Raw genomic sequence first — 9,456 nt, 5'->3', positions numbered from 1 at the left:
TCTCCTCTCATCAAGGGGAGGTATGTTCATGTACATAGGCTTAAGGATGTTTGGGCGGATTGTAAAAGTGATGAAGATATAAGAAGGATGGACTATAGTCGTCTTACATTAGATCAGATAGAGAACTTGGACTTCGCTAAGATTCCAGACGCCATGGAAGATACAAATGATATAGTGGATCCTATCTACTATGAGCAGAAAATTGTTGATACTCCTTTACCTCTAATTAAATGGTCAAAGAAAGAAAGCAAATCAATTTCAAAGAGGTTTACGCCTATTATGGCTAATACAAACCAATGGCTAATAAAAAATGGAATCCGAATGAAATCGCTTCCTGCTAGCTTTGGTGAGGAAGATAATGATGGTCTAATGGGGAAGACTTCAAAGTTAAGAACCAAGAATAAAGAAGATACTCAGGTACCCCCACCACCGGTTTCACCAACAAAATCTAGGGGAAAGGCACCAAAATTCAAATTCATAGATAATTGGCCCAAAGAAAGTGGAATCCTCCTCTGTGACCGTGCAACATGAATCAACCTAAGAGCCCAATCAAACCAAGGAAGAAGAACAAGAATAAGAAGGGGGAGAAATTCCTCATGCTGGAGAAGAACAAGAACAAGGGGAAAGTTGTACTCCTACTACCTCTCAGACATCAATACCTATTCTTGTTGAGATTCATTCTATTGACTCTGATTCTAATGAAGAAGTACAAGAACATGATGAAGTGAGAGAAGTCATTGAGTTGGATGATGAACAAGGTCAAGAAGGGGGCAATGAAGAATTTGTTACTCTTTCTAACATTCCCAGCTTTGATGACATTCCAACTTCCATGATTGAATCATCAATATTTTCTTTTAATGAAGCCATGGAATAGGTTACTCAGGAGAAACGAGTATTAAATCTTCCTATTTATGCTGCCTTGATAGAAACTCCACCCGTGGTGAGCACAATTTTCATTTCTGCAACAACAACTTCTATTATTACATCAATGCCACCAGTAGATACAATAGTTGGGACAATTAATGTCTTACCAACTTCTATGCCACTGCCACCACTAGTATCAGTTTTTGCAATTTCAGTTGTGACTACTCTTATGATGCCTATTGCTACAATGGCCTTGGTACAAGTGGGACCATCAGCGGCAACAAGATCTTCAAGTCAACCACCTACTAGTTTGCCTATAGTTACACAAGTGGAGGTCACTAGTCCAACCACACAATCGGTCTTACCTCCTTGGTTGGACATAATGACACCAAAAAGGAAGAAGCAAGTTGTCTCACCAGATGAATTCAACTTTGAATAGTTAGCTCCTTTGAAGGCAAAGGTGACCAAGAAGCCAAAGACAATATGAAGGGTGTCGGTTGATCCTATAAGTAAAAGAAAATATGCTGAAGTAATTGTGCCAGTTGCAGGTAAAACCAAAGAGAACATTCAACTTCCAGATTATACAGTTCAAATTGTCGAGCTTGGGGAAGAAACTCATGAGAGTGTGAAGAAGGATTCAATATCTGTGAATGAGGCTATCATGAGAAGACTTGATGAAGAATGTGCTGAAAAGATGAAATTGAAGGAAATGTGTGAGAAACTAACCAATATTTTGATCAAAGTGATCTAGCCTCTCAATCAATAGAATCAATTATTTCATCCATCGATACAGAAGCACTTAAAAGATTAGAACAAGTGGGGATTAAGGGTCGAGTGGTGGATCAATGGATTGAAAGGTTGAAATCCTCAAGGCTCCCTCCTCCTAGATTCAACCATCAAGCTGTTGAAAGGATTTGAAATCATGCAAAGTCAAGTACAAGGAATCAAAACTACTTTCACACAAGAGATAGATGAGAATGAAAGGAACTTACAGTTGTGGAGAAAGATGGAGGACTTCAACATTTCCTTGTAGAGAATAAAGTGCTAGAAACAAGAGGAAAGTATGTCAACTTTTGTCTCTACTAGCACACATAAATGAATTGATCAAGCATATGGTCATAGATCTTGAAGGTGATATTAAGGGTTGTGATAATGATATTGATCAAATTTTAGCAAGAATAGTTGACATCCCTTGCTTCTTATATGATAAGGATAATCAATAATTGGTCACAAGTGATACCATCATCCAAGAATTCCACTCTCTAATCTCACGTTGGGAAAAGAAAGATTTCACTTTGAACAATTTTGATAAGCTTCTTGAAATACAGGTTGGTTTAGAGTTGCTTGCCTCTTTTCTCAAGGATGGAAAGAAGCAGCATGTGAAGACCGGAGATGTTGTATTCCAGATCAATGCTATATCAAGTTCCATCGCCCTACCAAATGAAGCTAAGATGAAATCCATCTTGGCTAAATTTGAAGAATTTAAATCCAATGAGGAGGAGAAAGATGAATAAAGTGTCCCCTTTTTGACACTTCGTTTTTCATGTAGATGCATTTTTAATGTAGTTACATTTTTAGATGTTGTAAGTTTTCTTGCAACTGCATGTTCCCTTTATGCGGTAGTTGTAGTCAAGTGGAAATGTGCAGTTGAATTAGTCAACCATGCCCAACCGTGTCCACCTTTTTCTCCTTTCCTCTCCTATATATAGAGGAGACTCATTTGTAAAGATTTATCTTTTAAATGCTTAGCAAAACTCTGCCGAAATTTTATGCCAACTAAGACTTTGAGCTTTTTGGATGTAAAATTGGATTCAAAGTAATATAAGAAAGCAATCCATTAAACCTCAACTTTGAGTGAAGTAGAAGATTGTGGTTGTGATTGGAATTACTCCTATGTTTAATTCTCACAATCGTTCTTATATATATTAGAATTTTGCAGTAAATTTGTCTATGTTATTGAAAGAGATTTCCAAGTGTGTTGAGTAGACTTTGAGCTAACAATATATTTGGGAAATTTTCTGATGTTAAGTGATTAGTGGTAGGCTTTGTATTGCTCCTATTACTTGTAGTTTAAAGGATTGGTAGATTACACTTGAAGGCTTTGAGCTACAAGTTAAATTTCTTATCATTTGTAATAATTATTTTAGTTAGAATTACATTTAAGAAAGACTTTGTGCTTCTTGATTTTAAGTTTGGGTATAATTGTTTGGACATAGTTTGTTCATTTCTTCAAGTATCATAAGTGATAGATAATTATAACAAGTGGAGGGAAAATACATAAACTCTGAAAAAAAAGAGTTTTATGCCCAAAACTTACCCACATATTTTAGTTTCTTGTTAATTAGAGAAGAAATTTCAAAGGGAACCTCCCCTTGCTGAGTGGAGAGATTAATAAACCACAGATTGGAAAACTTAAGGATTTGCCAAGCCCTTAACTGATCCAACTAGCCTTGGCCAATGAATAGGGATGGTCAAAGACCAAATCCCTCTGCACTTAAGGCTCCACTAAACCTAGGTGGGTGTACCTCTCCCTCTCAAGCACAAAAAGAGTTATTTAAAGTGCATTTAAGCTTTATGATAGAAAGTGCAAAACTGGCAAATGATTGTTTTGCAATTATGCTTTATTGTGTGCTTTAAATAAATGCCCTCGAAAAGAAATGATTGTGAATGTATATTGAAAATGAGATTCCTTTCAGGACCTAAAAGACATGTGCATAGATCAGTCCATATAGGATTTGGGAAGAATGTTTTTTTGTCAAGGACCTTGAATGCATACAGATCAAAACTTTGAAAAATCAATAACAGACCAAAGCCTCTATCCAGGGATATATATGACACTTTGTGGACAGAATATCTTATCAACTCAAGAGACAATTTCTCATCAACTATGAAGGTTCAGTATGTGTTACACAAACAATAAGAACTCAATCTTTCTCTTAATGCAACAACATGTGATTCATATCATAGCAAATCTATACACAAATTTATCAAGAGGACAAAGATTATCATCAACACAAAAGTGTGCACAATATTTGGAAAAGAAACAACGAACCTTGTATATTAACCTTCAGGAAATGATTGCATACATAAGCTGCATTTGCAAGTACTCCATTACAAATTGCTTGCACAAAATGATGCTTCTTCTTCCTACAAACTTCTCTAATACATATAGCCTATAGCCCTTATTGACAGTGATCCGATTGTTTTTTTTACATACCAAAATATGACTCCATATAAATGTGTGAGCCAATATACATGAATGAAAGGACACACCCTTTCATTTACAAAAAGAAGTTACATACAGTTTGCTTCCCAAAGGACACATCCTTTGGTTTGATAAATGATTACAAATAAGAACCCTAAATACATACTAAATAAAAACTTTAATAATACTCTTTTCAATCTTTCACTTTCATAAAATTCCATTTCCATTTATGCATTCTTTGATATTCCTCGTCATCAAGCTTTGATGAAATATCCTACACATAAATTAAACCAATCAATTTCATTGATAAATCATATATTACTCTTGATTAGGTTTTGCTATTGAAGTATTAATAATCTTTATTCCCTCATAAAACTCAAAGCACTTTACACTTGTAAATATTTATTCATAATAAAATAATAATTTACCCTGATATAGACATTTGATTTTATGACCTAGGGCAAATAATAAGCATATACAATATAAGTCCATTTTAATACACAACTGTTTTCATCATTTTACTTAAGGTAAAAAAGAACTCTTCAAAATAATAAACATTTTCTCTTTTGATCCAAATATAATATTTTGATCTTTAAATGCATCATCCATATAATAAAACATAATACTTTCCCCAATATGCATTCAATTTAATGATTTATGGGTAAAAATATTAATGTAGAAATAATGATAAATAATATATAAAAATAATATTAATTATGTAATACAATTTCCCTTTTGGCAAAACATATATACCTTTATAATTCCTCAAAGGAAAATAAAATATTATCATAATTATGTCAAATGCTATAAATGATATTTACTTTCCATAATGTTATTGCAAGTAAATAAAGATTGTTAGCGAGAAATACTCCCTCCTCAATATGTTCTTTTAGGAATAAATGTAAACTTTCATATGTAAACATCCTGCACACTAAATAATGTAATCAATTTATTAATTTATCAAAAACTCATATTGCTAGGGATATTTAATAATTTGCTCCTAAAAATAAAATTCTAGGGCAAATGTTTACGTAAATAATAATCCCTAATATTCACATGATTTTCAAATATACTTTTCAAAAGTAACACTAACCATATAAATTTCCCTTTGGAAATAATCACTTTGGATAAATATTCCATCTTTGCAATAATATATTTTCACTTTTCAATTTGATTAGGAAAACATATCATCATAAAAGTGAATCAAACTCTTTATAATTTACCCTAATATATATTCAAATGATAACATAATGTAAAAAGGTGATATGTAAAAGAATATACTTCCCTCCTGTATACCATAAGAATACATTTTCCACTTAATAGGGCAACTTCGATTCCCTTGGAAGTAGTTTATTATGTGGGATGTACACTTGCAAGAAACCAATCAAACTATTATTACATGATATAACCATATCACCCCTTAATTATAGAATGTCACCAAGAAGATACATTGCCAAATGATTAACTTTACCCTAATAAATTATTCAATTTATTTATTCATGGTATCAATATTTATGAAAAAATGATAAGAAATATCAATAGGTACTTCTACCTCAAAGCATCTATGTAATTTCCCTTTGACAAGATATATTCATTTATAATTATTCAAAAAGGTAACTAAAAAATAAATATGATTCTTACCAAAGTAATTTTGCAAGAAATAAAATCATTGTGTTTTAAGAGATGATAAATAAAACATTATATCCAACTTAGGGTAAGGAATACTTCCTATGAAATATATGCCAAGGAAGGAACAAATGTATCCTTCCTGCACACAAAAAACAGAGTTAGTTTATTGATAAATCAAAATATTCACATTAGGGATAAAATTTAAAAACTTTAAAACATAATCCCCATGTAAAAGAGTTTGCTCTAAAAGAAATAAATTTACATCATATATGGTAAACTTTTGAGGCAAAACTATTTCAAATGCTTCATCAAGTAGTAAAACAAACCTTTAAGGGTAATAAAATAATTTCTCAAAATGTAATTATGTTAGTGAATAACATTGAGAAATAATTACTTAAGAAAGCTTTAAAAGTAAAAATGATGTTTGATAACCTTTTGAAGAAATAAAATCATTTTTATCTTTAATTATCAAATTAAAAACCAATTATCGAAACAATATACTTACCTCCTTAGCAGAATTAAAATAACATTACCTTCACCTCCTCGGAGTTCATCCGTGTAATTTTCAATTATCGGGGTAAGTGTTTTCAAGTTTTACCGATGACCCAATGAATTTTTCTTTTGTTACTTTATCGGTATAATTCATACCGATATCCCCGCAGGCGCTTTTATCTTCATTAGGGGTCGGAATAGCCTTTTTCTATTCCTCCCAAAGTCTCGATGTTACTCCGACAAATTCACATGGGTCTCCTGCACCCTCATTACTCTTTTCTGGAACTTGTTGTCTAGCCACATCAAGGGCTTTCAGCCTGTGATCTGTAAACTTGTCCATGATGCCATGCACCTTGCTTCTAAGAGATTCCTGGTTGTTGTAGAGATCAAGAATCTGCTCAGGAGCTCCTTTACTGGCTCGATGCCAATTTCCTTCAGAACCAATATTAGTGAATGCTATATGCTTATCTACTGGATTAAATGATAGGAAATGGACTTCCCTGATGCCTACTCGAGCCTCCTTAGGATCTGGTAGCATTCCCACCATAGCTGCATCAATGGCATCTTGATTCTCTGTTCTCAAAGTTCTAGCAACCAGAAGTAACACATAATCTTTGACCACTCCAACGAGAAATGCCTCGACTAGACTTTTATCATCGCTCAACTTGTTGAGAGTCAGTGTTCCAGTTTTATCACTTCAAAGGACATTCATTGCAGCCATCTCTTCAATGGCAGTCATTCTCTTTGTGACAACCACCTGTTGTGAGAGCTTGTGTGAGCCGATGGCCATAGCTACAGACAAAACCGTGGGCATTGGAATTCCCTCGATCAATAGCACCAACAAATTGTTAATCCTATATCTGTTATTTCCAAAGAAAGTGTGGACTCCAATGGCAATAACAACTGCCTAATTTCTCCCTATTTGCATGTAGAGCCAAAGTATACATCCCCAGGATTCTTAGTTAGGAGAGATTCTCCTATTAGAGCAGACTGATCAATCTTTAAAGGGTCTCCTTCACGCAGCCTAGCATCAGTAGGAATGATATCTCCCAACTTAATGCTAATTATATCCCCAGGAACAAGGATAGAAGCATCTTCCTCCTACCATCTGCCATCCCTAAGCACCTTGGTCTTGGGAGCTAAATGGGCCATTAGAGCAGCAACAACATTGCCTGCATTATTTGTGTTAACAATGGTTGCCCTATCAGGGATCGGGAGGGCTCTCAAATGCCTATGCCACCCATCAGGCCCCAATGTATCCCAATCATTTATTTAAAATGATTTAATATTTTACCTTTTGAGATAAATTTTTTTTACTTCCTTCAACCAACTATAAAGTATTTGATCATTTCATTTGATCAAACATAAAATCTTTTATTTCCTTTTTGGAAACTGCTTCAAACTATGCAAAAAACTTCAAAAAAAAAAAAAATTCCTACGACTCATTCTGGTGTAATTTCATTGCCGACTAACTAGGCATCTGATTACCACGAAACTTGGCCGAAAGTTATGATAATTTAAATAAAACATGGGTTTTATTTCAAATTTCAATCAACTCACCATTTTTTTGGTACTTGCTTTGTAAACTGCCCTATCGGAGCTAGTCGTAAACAACATAAAATTTTAAATTAATATATCAAATAAACTCTGATCTTTCCAAAATTGAAAATGGAAACATTTGGCATCAAAATATTAGGTGGGTTGCCTTCCGATTTTGAAAATTTGAAACTTTTTTATGATGCATTTTTATGCCAAGATCAGTCAAAAAACAATTAAAAAGCATGCCAGAACTTTTCTGATTTTCATTAGATCGTACAGGAGAATAGTATCATATACCAACAAACGTTTCACCAACCAGTTTCCTAGGATCATTCATGAGCACTAATATTTTAATCACCAAAGTTGACAACTTTCATTTTTGTAAATTTCACTCATTTCATACAAGAGTTAAGAAAGACAAATTGAATAATGTTCAAAAGTAAGCACTTTGTTAAAACTTTATCTCACAATTGAAAAAATTGAGTAAACTGCATCTAGATCATTGTTAGAAAACTTATTAAATGATATCGTGAAAACTCAAAACTTGAAACGAAAGCTCCTGGATATACACAATGCAGAGAAATAATAAGCTTGACGAGATAATGTTTATATGACAAGAAATTGTGATTCAAAAAGGCGTACCTGGAATCCTTTCACATTTGCAACTACATACATACCTGAAACTCAATGCATCGAACCTGGTATCTGAGAGTTGGAAATGAAAGAATCCTACTCGATTATAGGCATTGCACATGATTGAATTTAGAAATCTTTTTCCATGCATCAAAACTGGAACTCTAAAATTTGAAAATTTTAGGGTTCCAACAGGGATGCTAGTGACAAAATATTCACCCAACAGTTTTTTGGTGACTCTACTGGGGATCGAAGTGCAACCAGTATTTTCCTTTTTTGGTTGCAGTGTGATTTTCATTGTAATATCCATATTGTTGATTTTCTCAAAGTTTTAATCTGGTTGATCAAAGTTACACTCGTGGACAACGAGCAGCAGGAATTATTGATCCTACCTTTGAGTTTTTGTAGCAATATAATTTCCCTTTTGCGATTCCTCCACGGGCGCAATCTCTTTTGTAGCAGACACATAGTTTTCCTCCTACTGCACAATGGTGTCCTATACCAAGTGAGGCGTCAAGTTTGTAAGTTTCAGTTGTTCCACTTGTAAATATTTTTTGTAATACCACCATATAATTCGTTAAGGATGGTTGATGCGAGTCCTTGGGGTACTGTGTTTGGTCTTTTGAGCCTAACGACACCTTTACATGAACTTCCAAAAGGCACAAGAAATAATTTGCCTAAGTTTTTGGGAGATGGTGCTCAACATCCTGATGAGCACATCGTTGCTTTTTAAATTGCATGTGGTGTTTTGGGTGTTGAACATGAATATGTTTCTATGAGATTGTTCATTGAAACTTTGCAAGGTGCAATTGTTGATTAGTTCTATCATCTTCCAAATAATTGTATTACAAATTGGGCCAACCTCAGAACAAGGTTTGAGGCAAGGTTCAAGCCTGTTGAAGATGATCATGTGCTTTAGCACAATTGACTCAAATGAAAAAAGAACCACAAGAGCCCATGTGACAATTTATGGCAAAGTTCAATAAGTTGCACAATTGCATTTCAGCTGCATCACAACCTACTGCTAGAAATTTGAAATGTTTTTTTATTAATTCTCAATTGCCAAAAGTGATTTTTCTCTTGTGTAGGGATAA

The 9,456-nt window shown here is 33.8% G+C and overlaps 1 pseudogene; it reads right to left on the bottom strand.

Annotated features, from left to right (window-relative positions):
* Positions 1-6,398: 6,398 nt before the first annotated feature.
* Positions 6,399-8,483, bottom strand: LOC131073946 (plasma membrane ATPase-like; annotated as a pseudogene).
* Between the last annotated feature and the right edge of the window lie 973 nt (positions 8,484-9,456).

Source organism: Cryptomeria japonica, chromosome 9, assembly GCF_030272615.1.
Source record: "Cryptomeria japonica chromosome 9, Sugi_1.0, whole genome shotgun sequence".
Taxonomy (NCBI): domain Eukaryota; kingdom Viridiplantae; phylum Streptophyta; class Pinopsida; order Cupressales; family Cupressaceae; genus Cryptomeria; species Cryptomeria japonica.
This window is presented reverse-complemented; position numbering and strand designations above follow the sequence as displayed.